A 20,948-nucleotide genomic window follows, 5' to 3' on the forward strand; every position below is an offset into this window, starting at 1 on the left:
CAATATTTATTTATAAATATTAATAATTTTCCTAATTGTTGTAATTATAACTATTACAAATCCGATTGGAAGAAATGTTAACTCATGAAATCGTACGAATTTTATAATAATTTAATTAAAAACTAAGTTTTCAACGAAAGGAAGAATAAAAGACGAAATACTACACATTTATTTCTGTTTATTAAAGGCCATTCGAGAAAACAACGCAACGATATTTTTCAGCATGTTTTTTCATGTAAAGAAGATACTAATTTAATGTTTCCTTGAGCGTAATCAAAGAATTTCATTATAACCAAATAATCAGAGTTCATGTTAAGAGGTTAGGTCTACTTTAGCGTTGAAGGTATTCACTGAAGATTCTGTGAGAAGTCTATCCCTTGAAAAACAGGTTTTACATATAAAAAGAGATCAAGTGTCAGCAAACCCTCTTAGAAATATTCATAAAAATGTAAAATATATTTAAGATGGCATGGATATAACGAAACATCAAACATAAATTAACTTTACTGTATCATAAACAAATCTTATAAATCTTAATGTAAAGTACTTTAGTAATTGGTTTCTCTTATTAATGTATTTTCATTTAAATACCTAATATGACAGAGAAGTCTTTGAAATGATATTATGTTAACGAAGTAGAAAGAAAAAATAAAAGACCTAACTCATAGAGGAAATTGAACTGATAGAAAATTATTATTATTTATTGTATTGTTGAATTATGTTATTACTTATGTCATTACGTTGTTTTATTGATTACTTATGTACTTATAATTTGACTGAGCGAGTGCGAGTTGGCATGGAATGTGTGGTTGCATTGAGAATGAGAATAAATAAACAGAAAGTAAAAGACGAGGGAAGAAGCGTAAGACGTGAGACATTTGAAAAGTGCAAAAATATTATTGTAAAAGATTCTAATAAAACGTTTCCCAATTTAACTTGTACACATTCCTACGTAATTACATATAATAATCTAATTAAATATAAATTTAATATTGTTGTCGATAATATAGATCACTGATGGACTGACATCTAAGTTATCGATTAGTTAATAAGAATGATCACGACACGCGTTAGTTATAGAAAAGAGACAGAGAGATTGAGACGTTAGAAATTGTCGAGTTCTTCTTGTAAAGTACAATTAAATAAATTAACATAAAGTAAAATTCACTGTGTTCAATTACCTCAACAAATACAATAAAATAAGTATAATTATTCATGCGTGCAGTCAATTTTCAGCAACAGTATTGTTTGGCAGCTGGTGGGATGGTGGTGGAAAACTGTCACGAATTAAATTTCCTAACACCGATTTATTGCACAATTAAATTTAGAAACGGTTAATAGTTCGCAACGTATGTACGTTCGATGGCAGAACAAAGGCAACTGACTGTTTCGTGGATTCCTCGGGTCGAACTATGTGCAAGCCAGCGGAAGTTTTTTTCTCTCGTACGAAGAAATGTAGACTCGTGCTCATCGGCATGCCGCAGAAAAAATCAAAACAAGGTTCGCGTTCACGCGCTGAGACAGAATGTAAACATGAAACGGCTCTCGCAATCTTCGCGAGCTCGTCCAAATCCTTTACAGTATTATTTATTACTACATAAAACGAAAGAAAATAAAAATCAACGATGCTAATTCCTTTCTTATTGCCTTAGAAAACGAAAACAATTTTTCAATATTTGAAATAGGTTGTAATAAATAAAATTCATAGAATCAGTTTTTCTTACTAAAATTTAGAAGTTTCGTTTTATCTTAATATTTTGTCCATAAATCCTTCGATTTTATTACAACCCTAATGTATCTCGGCGTACTTTCAACTAGTTTTTATTTCTATTTGCAAGATGTATACGATAAGATAGAACTTCAAATTGAAATAAAACGAAAAATACAAAAGATAATTTGATGCTCGTTGTTTTACTTTGAAGTACATTCAATGGCACTGTACGTGAAATACAATATCATTTAAATGACCACAACGATTGCGTCTGGTGGAATGAATACGAGAAACCCAATTTTCGATGACTCTAGCACATAAACCAGGTCGTCTCTCAGCAATCACACGAATTATGTTTGCTTTGAGATCGTCAACAGTTTGTGGTTCTTTGGAATAAACGAGAAACTTAACATGGCTGTACAAAAAAAAATCTAACGGCGTCAAGTCTCAAGATTTTGATAGCCAATTGACAGCTGTATTTCTCGAAATAATCCTACCATTGAATTTCGATCTCAATAAAGCGATAGTTTCAACGGAAGCGTGGCATGTGTCTATCCATGACGACTTGTCGAGCGCTACTGAATACAAATGTCACGTGACTCTGACCAGTGGCGCACCCAGAAGGCGGGCTGTGGTACCTCCAAAGAAAAAAGCAAACACTAGAAACTTTTCCAAACATCTTTTCCTAATTAAAATTCACACTGGATTTTAAGTAAATCCAGCTCTTTAAATAAATTTGTATAATCACCTCGACTCTCTCCAAGATTGAATCCTGCGTGCATCATTAACCCTAACAATTCGATAACAAACATGGCGGCTGTAACAATTCGATAATAAACATGGCAGCTGTGACAATTCGAAGTTCTATCGCGCTTATTGGAAAACCCTTTATAACAGAAAATTGAAAATACGAATTTAACGCGTCATTTTTGTATTTAAAAGAAATGTTGAAACGTTGGTATTTTCTTTTTTTTTCTTCATTTAGTCACAAGTGATATACTACTCTGCTGTGATTTATATGAATCCTGTGTAAACATTTGGCAAGCTGTTCCAAGAGATTCATTTTAAAACGAACACGGCTTGAAATGATATAGGAAAAACAAAGTTTAATTCAACCACGAAACAATGATAATGAAAGAGGAAAGTTCTTTTGTAAAGTTTTTCAGGCAGAAACCTGGCTCAACTCGAAACTGCTGTTCTTTCCAACCTCCGCCTCCTTTCTTCACCTCTGTTGTACTTCGAAATTATTAAATTAAAATAATCTGCTTTAACCCGAACTGAAACTAACTTTCGAGCGAATTTAAATGAACTCAAATGAATTGGGTTATGCGTTTCTATAAGACGCCGCTTAAAATGCACTAGATGAATACTAATTTCTCTTTACATTAACACTTATCTAAGTACATATTTCCATAACGTTTATATCACAATAATGAATATATCCCGAACCACTATGTGTCCAACTTTCGAAATAAATAGCAGTGTGGTCCAACGGTGGATCGCCACATTTTCAGATTACATACTGAAAAATTAAGTCTTAATGGCAATGTACACTTCGGTCATAAGAAACGTTCCGTGAATTTCGTCGTCACGTCTCAATTATCTTGTCCGATTCTTCGTTTCGTATAGTTGATCCACGACAATTATATCGAATTTATTATTTTCAAAGTCATTACTTTAATTCAACATCCATTCAACTATAGGGTAAAGTAGCCTAATATGAGACCCCAGCATACAGGGTGCGTTTCAAAAGTAGTAGGACTGATTTTCTATAGTCCGAGCGAGGCGTAGAAACAAAGTCTCTATTGGTGGGAATTGTGGGGGAGGGTGCCGCGAAGAGAATGCATGCTTACATAGTCGCCTCTGAGCGTTTGGATAGTAAATATCGCCAAAACATTGAGACTCTGTTTACACATCTCGTCACAAGCCAAGATGAACCGTACACTCGAACAGCGCTACGCGGTAAAATTTTGCGTGAGGCTTGGGAAAACTGCAACCGAGACTTACACAATGATAAAGGATGCTTTTGGAAATAATTCAATGGGCCGATCAAGTATTTTTGAATGGCACAAATTGTTTAAGGAAGGAAGGGAGCAAGTTGAAAATGACCATCGCTCAGGACGACCATCAACATCTCGAAGTGATCAAAATGTACGGAAAGTGAAAGAGATTTTGGACACTGATCGTCGTCTGACTATTCGACTGATTGCCGAAGAGTTGGAAGTGCTCGAACGACTACGGAAAAGAGTGCTCCGCGTGAGACCAGCGATGGCCAGCACTTGGAAATTGCATCACGACAACGCACCGTGCCACACCGCACTGTTGGTACAGGAGTGGCAGGCCAAACACAACTTGCTAACGCTACCTCATCCACCTTACAGCCCGGACCTGGCTCCACCTGACTTTTTCCTTTTTCCCCGATTAAAAAGGCAGATGAAAGGACGTCGTTTTGACACAATTGAGACAGTGAAAGAGGCCGTTACGCGTGGATTGAGGAGCATCCCGGTTGAAAATTTCCAGCAGGCGTATGCGAACTGGCAGACTCGCTATACTAAATGTATTAATTCAGGAGGGTGTTATTTCGAAGAATATTAACGACTTATACGAATATCTGCAATAAATTTGTTTTGATCAAGTCAGTCCTACTACTTTTGAAACGCACCCTGTATACCTGTTCGAGTATTTAAAGGAGGCAAAATTTCACATCAAGTAAGCGTTTCCGAGTCGTGTTCAAAGTTCTCATCTGATATTTTATAAAAAATAGATTATTGCCTAAAGGTAATTTCGAAAAAGTGATATTTCATTGCTGTGAAAATAAAAATATCGAAGGAAATGTTGTCGGCTCCAAGTGTTCGTGTATGCGTAGCTCCTTTAATTAAAAATACTATTCGGACACGATGGAGTTTAATAACGAAGGTTAAATAACGAAGACTTAATAGCTGTTATTGTTTCCGAATACGAGACCCTCGGAAGTTCCTATTATAAGAAGAGTCTCATGTTAGGTTTAGCGTACATCCCAATTTTGTTTTAGCGTACAAAGTGTTACCGTTGAGCCCACGAAGTCTGCGGTGCTGAAGAAACAGATTTAATATGCCCAATGTGTGAAAAAGGACAGAAAAAATAGTTTTCTCATATTAGGAACCCATTTCTTAAATCTGTGTATTTGGCGAAGGAACCGAATTTTCTTTACTGTACATTCCAGTACCTTACAAAAGAATACATATCATACTTTTAAAACATGTATCGAAATTTAATAAAAGTGTTCTTAGTCGACAGTTATGACTTCTTTAAGAAATGGGTCTCATATTAGGCAACTTTACCCTACATACATATACTTAAGATCTTCGGGTCAAAAAAGACCCGAAGACCTTATGTGCAACAATTTTTGTTACCAGCACGCCATATGAACCTAGACAATGAACATGAATTAAATATGTAGTATCGGGGCCTCCATACCCAAATAGGCAACCGACAAGGGAGAATAGAAAGAGAGTGGTTGGCGTAGTGCGTAAGGCCTCGGCTTTGGTGAGCCGAAGGTCTCGGGTTCGATTCCCGTTTGGGTCCCTCAATATTTTTCCGTCGTCGGTTCCTACATATGGGGGCTCGTCCGGGATGGAGGCATCTACGGCTGTACGAAGCCAGGCGCTGTGAGATGAGAAAATATCTCGAGGGTTCCACTTCTCCCAAAAATGCGTTGTTTCGGCTGTGTGCCACTGCGTGGGGGGAGTGTGCCCGAAAGTGTTGAGTTTGTGTTGCACTGAGGACATTCGAGGGCGAATGTCATTTCAGGATGGCCAAGTGTAGTATCGGGGCCTCCATACCCAAATAGGAAACCGACAAGGGAGAATAGGGAGGGAGTGGTTGGCGTAGCGCATAAAGCCTCAGCTTGGTAAGCCGAAGGTCTCGGGTTCGATTCCCGTTGGATCCCTCGATATTTTTCCGTCGTCGGTTCCTACAAATATAACGTTAAGAGAACATAAACTTGTCAACAGCAAAAGTTATTTAAAAAATAAAAAGACGATGGGTCAAAAAAGACCCGAAGACCGCACTAGGGGGTTAATAGATGAATTTAAAAGGAGAAGCAAAAAAAGAAAAGAAATACTAACAATAATAAAGTATAACTATTCGTTATGCGTTACAATATGGTGTATTTATTAAACGAACCTGCAATTCGAATTTACAAGCAAACGAAGTAAAATTCCCCCGGGAATACCAAGGACCATGTCACGCGCTATCTCTCAGAAGGATCGCATTTAGGAAGACGCTAGCCGGCTGGACGTTAATTTAAGATAAAAAAATTGGGTTGCGCGAGCCTGGGAGCCCTTTAAAGAACGTGGCGACTGTAATCTGTGAACCATGTTCCCTCGAATTCCTACATTTTCGTTTACATAAACACATATACATACGTAAAAATAAAGAAAAAGGAGAAGAAGGAAAAACACGTACGTTGGGGAAGAACGGTTTGTCGGTCTCTAATTAAAAAGTACACACGCGTCGTGGTGTGAGTACACCTGTACAGGTATCCAGCCAAATAAACGTACGTTTGTGTAACAGTATATAGATAAAAGGCCATACGAGCTTTTTGCACGTGCTACGAAAGCTCTTCTAACCGACTCTTCAAGCCTCGAAAACGTCCTCACAGTCGCCTGCGTAACACTCCCTTTCGGTTACAGATAAAAGCAAACGCACCACTTTCTCCATTTTTCTTCAAGTCTATCGCCACAAGTATAACACTTGTCAAATTTTGTCAGCTGGTTTGACTCGGTTTACCCTCGTATACTCTGTTCACGATAACAGGAGAGCATTGTAAAGCGAACCTGAGATATCCTTAAATTTCACTCTTTGCGCTCCGAAAGAAATTACTTGTAAAGGTGATTTTTTTACTTTAGCAAGAAAGTTTAAAGTAAAGTATGCGCTTGACACGTTCAGGAGGGCAGTGAAATTCGCGAAACACTCGTTTGTGACTGGGTGGTTCGATTTTACTCAAGTGCCTGTTATCGTCAATATTTAATTTTCTTCGATTTCTAATCTTTTCAGGTTTTAAATATACGTGTTCATTCGTAGAATACTACAGAATAATGTGGTCACCGGCGAATCAAAGTGTCAAGTATACAAGGTGTACACCAAATAAACAGCAAAAATTTTAAAACAATTCGATAATTCTGCTGCTTAGGAACATTTAAATAATTAAAGCAATATTATGCATATTATGTAAATTGAAACTTTATGTGAATACAGAATTACTGCTTAAAGCAAACAGAAATTACAGCTTTCCGGGTAGTAATCTTATTTATTATGCCGTCTAGAAAATGAGATGTAGTACTTGACATCGTCAAAGTTATTTTCTCGAAAAGAAGAAATAAGGGTTTATTGAAAACTGGAAGTTGAACTTTAAATTAAATTAAATTTTGAAATTCATCATATAACACTTAACTTTCCTTCTATTGCCAATGACTAACAAACTACGTTAACACAATAACGTAAAAGAGAAATTCAATTGTACAGCAATTTGTATCCATCCGCCATCTTTAATTTTACAGTGAAATTTCTACTTGGTTGGTAATAGTTTGTTATTATTAGTCACCGTGTATTTGATCCAAAAATAATGAAAATTTCCGCCTGGAATAAGAAAGTAAATTTAGAAAGAGCGTTCTTATTGGATCAATAACGAGATACATGTGTCATTTTTATACTACCTTATGGATCTCATCTTTTCTTACGTGAAAAATTAGCTTCTTTTCAAATAATTTGCACTATTTTCTCCTATTATATTTATAGTATTTTTATTATTAGAAATGACACTTGCTACGTGTCAAATGCAAACCACTAAAATCGATAGCTGCACTAAAATATTAGTTCATAATCTTTCAATTTTAGAACACATCGATAAACAGCAATTTCTGATCTCACTTACGTATTCTTGTATTTGGCAAGCTCAGAGTCATGCGGAGTAATTTATTTGCCCATTTATTTGGATATTTTTTCATTTTGAGTTAAGAATTTTAATTGGAAAATAGAGGAATTAGTTTTTATTACAGCGAGACAATTTATATACACGAAAGTCATTAATGATTATCCTACTAAACTGTAATACTTTTGAAATTTTCTCCCATTTTTTTCTCGAAAATTGTATCGATCAATTTTGTTCCTGAATATTTAAAAAAATGAAAGAAAATAGATTGAACAAAATGTTTAAAGCAACTGGTTGAACAAGAACTGCACAGGTTTCAGTAGTTCTGTAATAACTGAAGCAAATGTTAACAATCATCAACAGCTTAATCGCATTTTTTGAAAATTTTGTACTAATACAAATCTTCCCCAAAAATTGTAAATACCGTTCTATAGTCGCTAATAACCCAACTTTAATGGTTAATACGACTCAAAATAAATAAATTAAAAAATATTCCACGTATAATTATTTCTGGGCCCTTTAAATCAAACTCTGTAACTCTGAATAAATAAACGATTAACTTTCAACGATCGATACTTATTTACGGAGTATTAAATATATGTGCGTATCGTACACAGATGTGCCAAAATGTGAATTGTTGCTAGAAAATTTCCGTAGAATTCTAAAATAAATGGTTAACGAATTATGCATATCAAGTCCATCCTATTTTCGATCCGTACCGTTTCATTATTAATCCAACGTCGCAGTTTCGCTTTGCATTTTGATAAAGCATTGCAATCTTAAGTGCACACGAGACAAATAAATCTACTCTCAAACGGAAATGTTTAATAGGAAGTGCAATATGCATGTAAATTACTTGTTCAACTTAATTCGTGCAATTTTCAAACTGAAGCATTTTTTTCCCTCTTTCTCCGACTATATTTAGCCACAAATTACTCCTCTTCTACGTCGGTATAATTACGTAGCCTGGTAAGCAGGTACGAATTCAACGAAAGCATCTCTCGTTAAAGTTATCATGATTAATTATTTAACAACAGAAAATTGCAATATTTCGTTCATGTTCAAAGAAGTTCAAAGAATTGGAAATAATTCATTTCTGTTATTAAACAGATACGAAACATTAATATACATTTTTTTTTTTCTTTACTACTTTCATTGTCATCAATTTAACAAGGTCCATATACAGGGTGTCCCAATTTTTTCCGATCAAACTTCGTCAGTATGTTCTATGGGTATAAGCAAGAAAATAATGTTATACGAACATAGGTCGTTTGAAGCTTCCTTAAAAAGTTTTCACCAAAATACGAAGTACAAAGGGAATGGTAACGAATTTGCAGCTGGCACTGGCAGAAGTTACATTCAACACCTTCAACGTCTTCAAACAGTGAACACAACTCGTATAAACAGATCTATTCCTATTTTGCACACCCGTTATATACCACTCCCTCCGCATTTCGTATTATTGTCATAACTTTTTAACAAACCTTCAAACGATCTATGTTCATATAACATTTTTCTGTTACATATACCCATAGAACACACTGACAAAGTTTGATCGGAAAAAATTCGGACACCCTATATATGGCATGTACACTTCCGCTCATAAGTATTAAGACACTTACCGAATGCAAAGCAAAACTAAACAGTCACTGCAAAATTATCACGATACTAAATAAAGCTACTTAATTTGTAATTTCGTGGTACACCAAGTGTATGACTGAGAAAAAATACTGGGATACCCCATATATTAACGGTTCCAAAAAAAGAAGAAAAAAAAAGAAAAATCAACAGGTGAAATATGAATGCACGACAGTGACGAAGTTGATAGTCAAGAACGCGGCAGGGAAAAATATTCAAATGCGTGAATTTAAATCTAACACAGAATCGAGGCAAAATTATGCTGATTTAATTTGCAAAGATTACGCGGCCGCTATCGCTGAGGTAAGAGGTGTGCATATCTTGAAGCGACAACTTGCCAAAGATATCGATGATATGCTTACATTTACGATTAAACTGTGAGACGTGGCTTGATTCTGTTCTGCTACTCAGCTTTCACTCTGGTATTTTGTATATTAAACAATTGTACGAATAATGAAAAGAAAAACGTATATACAGGGTGGGCTGAGTAAAGCAGGCCACCTAATTACCTCCTCCAGCTACGGTGGCACGAGAAAATTTTTGTACGCAACTTAAATGGCCTCAAAGGATGAATAAGATGGAAGAAAAATGGCAAAAGATGAAAGGGAGCTTCTCGTTCGGTTTAAAATTTCAGAGTACAGGGACATTGTGAGGTTATATTATTATGCAGACAGAAATATATACATTCATAATCGTAAGAAAGCATAAGTAACATTGAAAAAAGAAAAGAAAAATTTTCTACCATCTTATTCATTCTTTGAGACCATTTAAATTAAGTCTAAAAATTTTCTAGTGCCACCATAACTGGGGAGGATAATCAAATGGCCTAATTTACGTTACTCACCCTGTATACCATAACTTTCTACATTGCTCGGTTAATTAATTAATATTGTTTCATTTTATGCGTACGTTAAAAGAACATTGCAAAATGTTATCAATTAAAATTAGAAAATATTGTTTAGTAAAGTTGTTCGTGTTATCAATAGTTTGTATATATCATACAAAATGAATATTTCAATTGAAAATTAATATCCCTCCATTCAGGATAATCAACTATGGCATCGTCCTAATTGCTCATGAAATTAATCATGCGTTCCATTACAGTAAACCGAAGGAACATCATTACTAAGCATCACGTCATCAATTAAACATTAATCAAATATTTGTTCATATTTAATACAGTCGACAAATAATCCGATAAGAACAACGAAGAACAAAGCTGGATAATTACTATAATCGATACGTATCAAAAACAGAGGTAAACTGTGTTTTGTTACTTCGTTCGATAACTATACTTGGAACCGTATCGACCCTTCGTTTGCTCCAGTGTAAATATTTCAATTTAAATATATTTCTGTAAATATACTAAATTTACCTTAAAACACCTAACATTTTAAGTTAATAAACAATGATAACTGTTTATGCGTCATCAATAGAAACTACGAACTTCAATTATCTTAATTAAATGTGTCAAATAATGTTTTAGTAGTAATACAGAGGACTGCTTAATATACATTTGAGAAAATTGATTGAAATGTAATATTTATATCTTCTTTTTAACAAATCTCTATATCTACGTGTCGGAATTCCACATTTCCACTTTTACATTATTCATAACGAACTAAATTTCAAATCAATCTTAGTTATTAATTCATTTAAATAGTCCATCGGAAATAGAATACTTCACAAGCTCTTCTTCTATGTATAGAGTTAAGAATGAAAATTAGAACGGTTTTATACGGTGAATGTAGAGCGGAAATAATTATTTTTAAAAGTTATTCCTTTTTAGAACGATTATCATCAATAGTTCTTCATACTGTGCATACTTGTTTGACAATTATGTTTCATTTCTAAAATTATTTAATGCCAATACATATTTATAATTCATACGAAAGCTTCAAGTCGTAAAACATAATTTAACAACCAAACTACAATGTATAATACAATTTTTATTTTGAAAATGTATTCGTATTTGGATAAACAAAGTTAATAAAATTTTTAAACAATAACGTGCGTCTAATTTAACAACCAAGCTATATTATCCAATTTTTATTTTGAAAATGATATATAAGATTAGTAAAACTTTTAAACAATAACGTGCGTCTAATTTAACAACCAAACTATATTATACAATTTTTATTTTGAAAATGCAAAATAAGATTAGCAAAATTTTTAAACAATAACGTGCGTCTAATTTAACAACCAAACTATATTATACAATTTTCATTTTGAAAATGCAAAATAAGATTAGTAAAATTTTTATTCTAAAAATGATAAATAACATTAGGAAAATTTTTAAACAATAACGTGCGTCTAATTTAACAACCAAGCTATATTATCCAATTTTTATTTTGAAAATGATATATAAGATTAGTAAAATTTTTAAACAATAACGTGCGTCTAATTTAACAACCAAACTATATTATACAATTTTTATTTTGAAAATGATAAACAAGATTCCTACAAATTTGAAACAATAACGTGATGCTTTTGTATTTCACATAATACAAACTATTTTTCAAAAAACACTCGTCGACAAGCTTTTAAATCCTTTATTCGAACCGTTCAGTATCCGCTATTGTCCACGATAAAATTTAACTAAACCTCACTCTGTTGTATTTCATCGTATTTTATCCTGTCATACGCAACGTTCTAAAAAAATATATACACAACTGCAAGAAGTGTATTTAGGTATGAAAAATGAAAACATCAGCGACACCATGGGATTCTGAGACAACGCTGGCAGGATATTACTTGAGCAGGAAAGAAGAAAAGGACAAATCGGTCGAGACAGTATCAGATGAGAAAATTCAGCGTGGAACAACTTTTCTATTTATCCTTCGCTCTCGTATGTGAACTCTTAATATTTATCGATATTGAATTATTTACGGGAAACCGACCGCAATTCGTTTCCATTTCACACAATTCATGCTCTTCCCCCCAACTGCTTTCTCCTTTAACATTTTACCATCCTCTTTCTTCTTAATTGTCATCTTAATTGTCAAATCAGAATAAGACGTTAAATTTCTAAAGTTTCTTATTAACGCTATTAATTCGTTAATCGTGGGATTTTATTGAGAAGAATTAGCGGTCGATTTAGTATCGTTTCAGTTCCATTATGGATTTACTGTAAGGCAGATAAGATACAAAGAGAGAAGAGATACAAAAGAAATTCTGATAGCAGCAGTCGATCGAGGGTAATCGGTTCCAATTCGAAAAACTTCGGCAGAAGTTTTAATTGTCCCGTGGGGCGTCCGATGAATCCGAAGAACAAGTGCAATATTTGGAACTAATTGTCTGGAGGAGAGCCTTTATTGAGCCACTCACGATGAGAACGATACATTTCTTCGAAATTATTTCTCGTCCGAGTGAAATCGTATGAACCGTCTTTCTTCCGGAGGATGAAGATATGATCAACCTTTGGATGGCGGATGCCGGGTCACCGATGACCCGGGTTTTAACCCTTTGCACTCCAAAGGCGCTGTTATGGCGACATACTTAATCACTCTGGAGAACTTAGAAATGTAAAATTCAAGTTTTCTAATATTACTAAAATAACGCAACTTAAATATTAAAAATCCTTTCTTTCCTAACAAATCTTTATATTTTCAAAAGTTTCACTGCAAAAGTAAAAAGTAAAAAAATGCTTGGAGTACAAAGGGTTTAAATGCCTGTCTTAATTTTTCATAAATGAGACAAATTTAATAAATTCTACGAGTGGCTCAAAGTCCATAATAAAGAATATACAAAAAAACATTCTTCCTTTCTCGTTTTGTCCTTACAACAATTATTCCACCGAATCAACTTATCTTCCACGCATAAATGAAATTTATCAACAAAAATGTCAAATGTAAATGTAACAAGATTTTGATTAACAGTCGTCATTTAGAGTTTCTAGACTTTCGAGGACGGTGAATTTTGTCAGTGTGCCGGCAACAGAAACAAAAGTTTCATTCCATTTCTTCTTGCAGGGTTGTACCTGCTCCCTTTTCCAACGCGATAGAATATAAAAACGAAGCGGAATAAAAGTGAAAAAAAAAGGAAACTTTACACAGGATATGCGAATGAAAAATGTGCAAAAAGCGACGTAGACGAGGACTTCCTATGGCATTTACATGAAAATAACACCAACACGAAATCGTTATTCCAGAACTCCATTGGACAACCTTCCACTCTTACTGCAATCGTGATTTCAACGATTAATCCAGGGAAAATTGATCAAGAAATGAACGATGCCTCGCAGATGAGACATAATTGACGAGCAGCTGTGATATCGATGCATCAGGTCTGTAAAACTCTTGAATAAATAGCTCTTAATCATCACTCACATCTTCCTCTCCTTGTTCTTCCACTTTCATTTTTCACTATTAGGTTCTTGCATATGAAATAACCGATTTCATGATAGAGCAATGTTTCCAGAATTTCTTCTCAAGAATTGAAAGCTTAAAGCCAAAAACAACACGACCGATGATTCGTTCATTGTTTCACTGTTAAATGGCAAATTGTGCATGAAAGTGAACCATGAATCAAGATAGACCAAATTTTAGTTCAGGTGACCTCTTTTTATTGGGAAGAAAGTTTAGTAACAAGACTGAAGTAAAAAGTATTTTCGACGACATTCTTGCATCTAGAAATGCAGAGTTGTCTTTTAAATAACTGGTGCATCATACTTCGATTAGTAAATAGTATTTTTACTAAAACTACTGGCGTTGAAATACTAACGTGGTGCATACAGTTCTTCAAGGAATATCTTTTCATACATAATTTCTATACTTCACTTTGGAAATATCCTCAGATTCGATAAATGTGTGCTTACCAATTTGACTGCAACTTAAAATTTTTGCAATTTCAATGTTAATAAAATTAGGAAGAAAGTGTAGATATTACTTTCAAAATAATATTTCAAAAATGAATCTTAATAATGAAACACTAATGTGACGAATACAGTTCTTCTAGGAATATCTTTTCATACATAATTTCTATACTTCACTTTGGAAATATCCTCAGATTAGATAAATGTATGCTTACCAATTTGTCTGCAACTTAAAATTTTTGCAATTTCAATGTTAATAAAATTAGGAAAAAAATGCAGATATTACTTTCAAAATAATATTTCAAAAATGAATCTTAATAATGAAACACTAATGTGAGGAATACAGTTCTTCAAGGAATATCTTTTCATACATAATTTCTATACTTCACTTTGGAAATATCCTCAGATTCGATAAATGTGTGCTTACCAATTTGTCTGCAACTTAAAATTTTTGCAATTTCAATATTAATAAAATTAGGAAGAAAGTGCAGATATTACTTTCAAAATAATATTTCAAAAATGACTGTTGCAATGCAAACTAATCAACAAATGAACGATGCCTCGCAGATGAGACGATAATTCGACAACCAGCTGTGATATCGATGCATCAGATCTGAAAAGCTCTCGAATAAAGAGTTTACCTAACAGCTCATAATCATCGCCCACACCTTCTTCTCTCTCTTTCTTTCTCGGCTATTTACCTCCCTTTTTCTTCTCTATCTCCTTTTTTGCTTACCGACCTTTCTTCATTTCTATCTGCCGCCTTTCTCGATCCTTTGTCGAGTATTTTTCATGCTACAATACCTCGCGAACATTTGCTCCTATGCCAGGCCACGTCTTCGCCGGTGCTTGAGTATTAAACGAGAATTTTGATGAATTCGTTCGCCGTTCACAAAGACGGAATATCGAAACGTAACGTCGAGTAACAATGGATCCTCCGCTCCCACTTGGATTGCCGCATCCCTTAATGTGTTTCGATTAATATCGCCGGAACTGGAGGAAGGCATCATGGTCGCGTGAATTATGACGATTCCTCGAGTAATGGTGATTTGTAAATGTACAGCTGCTGTGAACGTTTCGTGATTAATGATGTCACCGTGAAGCAAATTTTACCATGATCGACGTTCCAAGAAAAATCGCTGTGCAATTTGCACTTCATCTTCTGTTATGTCTGATGATTGCAAAAAATCTGTGTAAATTTATCGGTAAAATATTACCTGGCAATTTGTAAAATAATTAAGAATTTAATGCTGTTATTTACAAATATATCAAATGTACGAATTAATTCGGTGCCTTTTTTTTTACAAGGTTTTCACAATTTTATCGGTTCAAAAATGCAATATTTTTGTTTCGAGGGGGAAATTCTTAGTTGCCCAATAAATAGGAAAAAGTCGTTTTGGAAATTAAAATTATGTCCGACTTTTTGTGAGTTAATTTTGAAATTTATGAGAAAAGGTACCAAATTAATTTGTACACCTAATAAAATATGGCAATATTCGTATAAAATATGTTCCTTCCGGTTTCGCGCAATACTGATTTTTCAATATAATTTTGTGAATATAAGAATGTATACATATAGTAATTTTAGTAAAATGTCATATCATATTTTTGATACCAAAGAAAACGAGGAAAATGTGTCGAGGTCTCCACATCCCCAATCCTCTAAACCTGCAAAAGTATAAACGAATTTAAATTTTGCCGAAAATTTGCACGCCAAAAAGTGCAGCGGTGAACTCAGAGTCTAATTCGGTCAAATTTCACAAAATTCAAGACTATCCTCATACTCTCGGACTTCTGAAATAACATTAGTTATGGTGGCAAGCGTCTTCGCGAACACTTTAACCCTACGATTCATAGAAAAAATCGAATAATTTCAACGAACATTCATAACCGAGCCATTTAGAAGCCAAAGTGGCTAACTCTATGAAGTAAAATTTATTAAATTTGTTTTATTTAGGAAAAATTAAGCACCAAGCAAGGAAGAAACTAAAATTTTTATTTCAAATGGCTCAACCGTCTGTCTACTTTCCTTCATATTCACAATAAATAATTCATGAACTAAAACATCCAATTTTTTCCACCGTAAAATATTTATTCTCAACTGAAATATTTATTCAAGCAGGAAATTCTCTCACGAGGGAGCTCTTAAAAAGGATTTCACCGATTATTTCAATCTAATCAAGCGTATCTATATATTCCGGAAATTGAACGCGATGTCAAAGCTTTCTGAATGCTCAATCTCGAAAATAACGGCCTTTTAATTACAAAAAAAAAGAAAAGAGTATTCCCACCATAAAATATCGATTTTTAACTGAAGTCTCTTTTCGAGCAGAAAATTCTACAAGCATTTAGCTTTTAAAAAAGATTTCCTAGATTATGTGGCAAGAACGAGAAAAATGATTGTTTCAATCTAATTAAGGGTAACTGTATCTTCCGGAAATTAAAGTGAATGCTCAAGTTTGAAAAACCTTGTCATTATTTCGAAAGTAGCGGTTAAAAGTGTTACCAACCATACACTTCCGGGCTTACGTACAATTGTTTTTCGTTTGCAAACAAAATACCCGGTTAATTAGCGAAATTAAGCCGTCACCCTGAGCGAGCCCATTGTTCCAGTTCTTTGCAGGGTTCGGAATAGAAGAAAAAAGGGGCGAAGCACACAACGAAGAAGAAACGCAGTCGAGAGGAACAATGCCTAAGCGCGAGCTCTCATAAATACCAGGTAAAACTCGTAGAATGAAGAAATGATCAGCAGAATCGTATTGTTCAGATTGTATCAGGATGGTAATTATTTAAGAGTATTTCCAGGAAACACTGTTATTTTCAAATTTTCCCTTTGCAATTTATTTTGCCAAATAAGAGTCGCGTAAATCTAAACTTGGTCCGCCATATTTTTCACAATTACACGTTTCAAATTTTCCAATCATCCTTGAATTAGAATACTCTTTCTTACACTCGAAATCCCCAATAACGATAATTCTTCCCTCTCTTCCTTCCTTTGTCAAATAAAACTCAGAAAAATCTAAACTTCCTTCCCAATATTCTCCAGCAAACATGAAACATTTCCAACAGCTCCTATCTTTCCACGATCGCTTGTCGCGTTAACGTAATTGAGGATCGGTCGGGTTTCAATATTTGCAAGATTTATCGGCGCGCCATTATTAAATCCAGTCGAATGGATAAACTCGACCCAATTCCGGTCAGTCACTTTGACGCTGGTGAATAATTACTGCGGTCACTCGAAACGATTATACGGCCGGCGGCATCATCGTGAAACCGGCGCGACGCGACGTGGAAGAGACACCGATCATCCTCAGACGACACCGGTGAGATCATTATAATTTCAATACCGTCAGAGATCCGAGGAAAATTCTTGACCGTTAAAGGTAGAAACGAGATGCCGAAACGTTACCCCGGTTCCAGCAAGATCACAGGAACTTCTTCTGCGACCTGCTTGCTCGACGTGTATCTGGGTCGGGCTAACACCGGGCAGGTGAAATTTAAAAGAACGACTACTCGCACGCCTGGCCAAAACCTGGCCGACCGTGTCTCTTGAAATGTTTTAACGAGACTCTAGGTTTACGAACTATTCGAGGTAAGAACTATTCGATCGACGGCCAGACTGCGAGATCCTTGCGAGAACCTAACCTCTTGCGCTAATTCGGGCTACGGAATAATTACTATTATCCGAAACGTTCACGTTAAAAGCAGAAAGTTCCGTCTGACTTCTATCTTCAACATGCAAAACCATGGTAAATAAGTTACACGATACTTTGGATCGTTCTTATGCATGAAACTTAGCATGCTTTGATAGCCTCTCTAGTACTACTTGATACGACGCTCGGATGAAGGGGAAAATGAAAAGGGGCGTTTCAAATTTTCGAAGACGATCCAGTAGCCATTATCGTTTTACCATCCTTGAAATTTTATGGAAGCTGGAGACTTTCTGTAGTTTTACGCGCTGTTGAAGTTGAAGAAATGTGGAAGAAAGTTGAATTAGCGACAGATGGATAGGGTTGTTCTTTCGTTACAAGTTATATTTGACGAAGTTTAATGAAATCGCTCGAAAGAGTTAACACTTTGCAATGGAGCAGCGAGTGGCGACGTTAAATAATTACCGCTTGGTAAATAATTGATCGAGACCCTCTTAGAGATGATATTTTTCTTATACAGCAGATCTGCGGGCTTCCGTAAATTGTTCGTCGTGTGTCCGAGGTCTGAGCAGTGAAGTAATATGGAAGAATCGACCTGAAGAATACGTTGAATATTGAAATAAAATAGTATAGCTCATTTCTATAGTTTTAGAAAATTTCAAAGAAGATCCAATTATGTCGTGTTTGATGTCATTTTCATCAGAAAAATCTCATCAATATGTTAAGAAAAATTTCGGGATAAAAAAACGTAAAATTAAAAAAGTTGGTATTTAAATCGCTTGGTTGCCTCGACTCACGTTTCATCCTTATCTTTTATTCGCTGTCCTTGTCTACGTTCGGCAAACTACAAAGGCGGGCGCGAGGCTCGAAAACGTAGTCCCTGATTCTACAAGTGTCAGGTTTAGGTTCCTTGCGGACTGACACTTGTGGAGAATTTACTGTAAATAGAAAAAGGAGATTATTTTGAACATTAAAATTGTGTTTGATTTTGTGTAAATAAACGCTGAAGTTGTGAAAAAAGACACCAAATTAATTTGTACACCTAATATATGCCACGCGTTGATTCTGTTCGGTATTAAAATTGGTAACAATTTTTGAACACTTTCAAAGTAACATTTCACTTACTTATACTTTCTCTAATTCGTTGTAAAATAAGACTATGTCGTGTAATGTTGAATATTGATTTAATTACTAATTTCAAAAATTAGGTAAAATTGTATTTCTCTGGTGCAACGGAGTATAAGTGAAATTTAGGTGAAAAATGATACGCTAATAAATTGCTTATGGTTCTAATAGTGCGAGTCAATTTCACTTCTTTCGCGCTCTTTTGCCTGAAATTTTAATACTACAGTATCTATCTATGATACAGTATATTATAAGTGTTTCTCTGCAAAGCTAATAATTCTGACTTACGCTCTTTTGCTCACCAACTTCGTTTAAATCGTGTGGAGAATCTTTGTCTCGACAAATAACCAATGCAAAGTTACTAGAATATAACTAGATACAACTGATCCAAGAGGATAAAGTTAAGAACTCGTGTTCCCGCCAAAAAAGTTCAAAATATTGTCAGAGCTCCTTAAAGTTCATCGAGTCTCCGACATTTTCGAGTTTCGAAGTTCAAATGTTACCAGTCACGACTCGTACGGCACAAATTCAAGAATTCCTCTCATATGGTAACATAATCTAACGCAAAATCTATATTCCATTTTCCTCCTTTACGACAGTTTCGGAAATCTGACAACGTATGTAGATGAACGTGAGAAGATTGGTGAATGTTCTTTTTTAGAGAATTTCCAGTGTTTTACATACACTCTATCAGAGTTTGTTGAATGAAGACATACCTACACACATAATCACGCGCTTTAATTTAGGTAGCCAACTCCCAATCTCAAGTTCTGGTAGGACGATTGAAGTTCTCGTGAATGTACGATACATCAAGCAAGAAACTCGAGGTTCTCCAGATTCCAATTAAAATTTAGGATTTCCCGTCTGTAAATAACTACGTTGACAAATAATCTAATGGAAGTTTTAGTGGACCTTCGATCTTCAGCCAATTACAAATTTGAACTTTGCGATAAAAATTGTTGTTTATGTCGAAAAAAAAATTATCATTAAAATTCATTTTACCCCCAACAACCAAATTACAAAAGCAAGTACTACAAATCTAGTTTGCATTTACATAAAGTACAGTGTATAAGTATTATTATCATTAAGAAATTTTGCTGCAATAAATAATCCACGTTGAAATTGAAAAATTGGTGAAAATACCCCTACGAACATAATAGTTGTCCCAATAATTATGAACGACAGTATACATCAATCTAAACGCTTTTTGCCACTTGAGTGCCTTTATATGTATACCTCCACAATGTTGTTAAAATCTGGAACATCTCGGGTTAACAGTATTTCTTCCTAAGTAAACTTTTCTTGAACGAAATTTCCTACGATACAATACACGTATACATATGCCATGCATGATAAAAGTTTCCATTACTCACATTGTCCGCGTAATTCTGGAAGAGGCGATCAATGGAGTATCGATATACAGGGTGTCTTTTTTAATAGAACTCGGTGGAATATCTCAGAAGAAATTGAGGCTATCGAAACAATGTTCTTGCAAAAATTATTTGGTACGAAAAAATGACCTTTTTTTTCAAAAAGTAAGACCTCTTTTAACAAAATTTTAATTACTTTTTCCTTTCAATACCTCAAGCAATATGAGTCGTTTTTTCTTCAGTATTACCAGAGTTCCAAGACGTTTAACATTTACGCTGGTGTTCCGTACGACAAAAGTTATTTTTCATAGCTGCAATGGTTCGGCTCACGTGGAGTATACGGATCAAGAAAATATCGATCGCTTTACCTGTGATATTTGTAGACGCGCCTAAATAAAAGTTCTATTCTATTTTTAAATGATTTTTACCAACATTATTTATTACCTAGACCTTCAAATCTACTAAGTAGCTGGCCGGTACTGTACGACAATCTTTCGTTCGCTGCAAATTACAACTTTTTTATTTCTACGAATTATTTATCTTTATGAGAAAACTTAAGAAAAACGATTTGTCCCATTTTATCAAGCACCCTTTGTACTACAAAATACTTTTTTGAAATTTCATTTTTACCAACATTCGCCCAAGTTATAGTACAAAAACTTAGAGTGGTCGGTACTGCACGACTCTCCCCTATTTATATCTGTAAATATTTTTATATTTTATTTATGTA

At 34.6% G+C, this 20,948-nt stretch overlaps 1 protein-coding gene across 1 annotated transcript in view; it reads right to left on the minus strand.

The window, feature by feature from the left end:
- The window catches only part of LOC108574441, a 132,387-nt gene that overhangs the window by 72,503 nt on the left and 38,936 nt on the right, over positions 1–20,948 (minus strand). The gene's annotated exons all lie outside the window — the stretch shown is intronic.

The sequence above is a fragment of the Habropoda laboriosa genome, unplaced genomic scaffold, assembly GCF_001263275.1.
Source record: "Habropoda laboriosa isolate 0110345459 unplaced genomic scaffold, ASM126327v1 scaffold172, whole genome shotgun sequence".
In the NCBI taxonomy this organism is placed as follows: Eukaryota; Metazoa; Arthropoda; class Insecta; order Hymenoptera; family Apidae; genus Habropoda; species Habropoda laboriosa.